We start from the raw sequence: 608 nt of genomic DNA on the forward strand, positions 1-608 counted from the left end.
GCAACTCTTTTTAAAAAAATGGCCACTGGCTCTCATTGTTATTACAATTTAAAAGGACTTGCTTTTGACTTCAATCACGTGATTTTCACCAATTGTGAAGTAACCGGCTGCTCTAACCAGCTTGAACTTTTAAAGATTAACCCCTCTTCATTTCAATCGGTAATATGCCGAGTATATGGGTTCATTTCTACTTTTTATAAAATCAGTCAATCTAGAATCAGTCGAATTCCGAGCGAGTCCTCGATAGTATAGTGGTTAGTATCCCCGCCTGTCACGCGGGAGACCGGGGTTCAATTCCCCGTCGGGGAGAGCAACGCTTTTAAAAAAGAAATTGGCCACTGGCTCTCATTGTTATTACAATTTAAAATCACTTGCTGTTCCCTTTTATAACGTTAATTTCACCAAACGTTAAATCACCTGCTGCACTCAAAAGCCTTAACTTTTAAAGATGAATCCTTCAACATTTCAAGCTATTATTTATTGAGTATTAGAGATTATTTCTAGTTATAATTTCTGTCAATCACAAATCTTCCCACTCTGACCGAGTCCTCGATAGTAAAGCCGTTAGGTTCCCCAAATGTAACGCGGGAGACCAGGGTTCAATTCTC

At 39.0% G+C, this 608-nt stretch overlaps 1 non-coding gene across 1 annotated transcript; it reads left to right on the forward strand.

Moving 5' to 3' along the window:
* Positions 1 to 237: 237 nt before the first annotated feature.
* Positions 238 to 309, forward strand: TRNAD-GUC (transfer RNA aspartic acid (anticodon GUC)). The gene has a single exon. It is a non-coding gene; the product is annotated as a tRNA-Asp (tRNA).
* The last annotated feature ends 299 nt before the right edge of the window (positions 310 to 608 follow it).

This window comes from Lampetra planeri, chromosome 66, assembly GCF_965212315.1.
Source record: "Lampetra planeri chromosome 66, kcLamPlan1.2.h2, whole genome shotgun sequence".
NCBI lineage: Eukaryota > Metazoa > Chordata > Hyperoartia > Petromyzontiformes > Petromyzontidae > Lampetra > Lampetra planeri.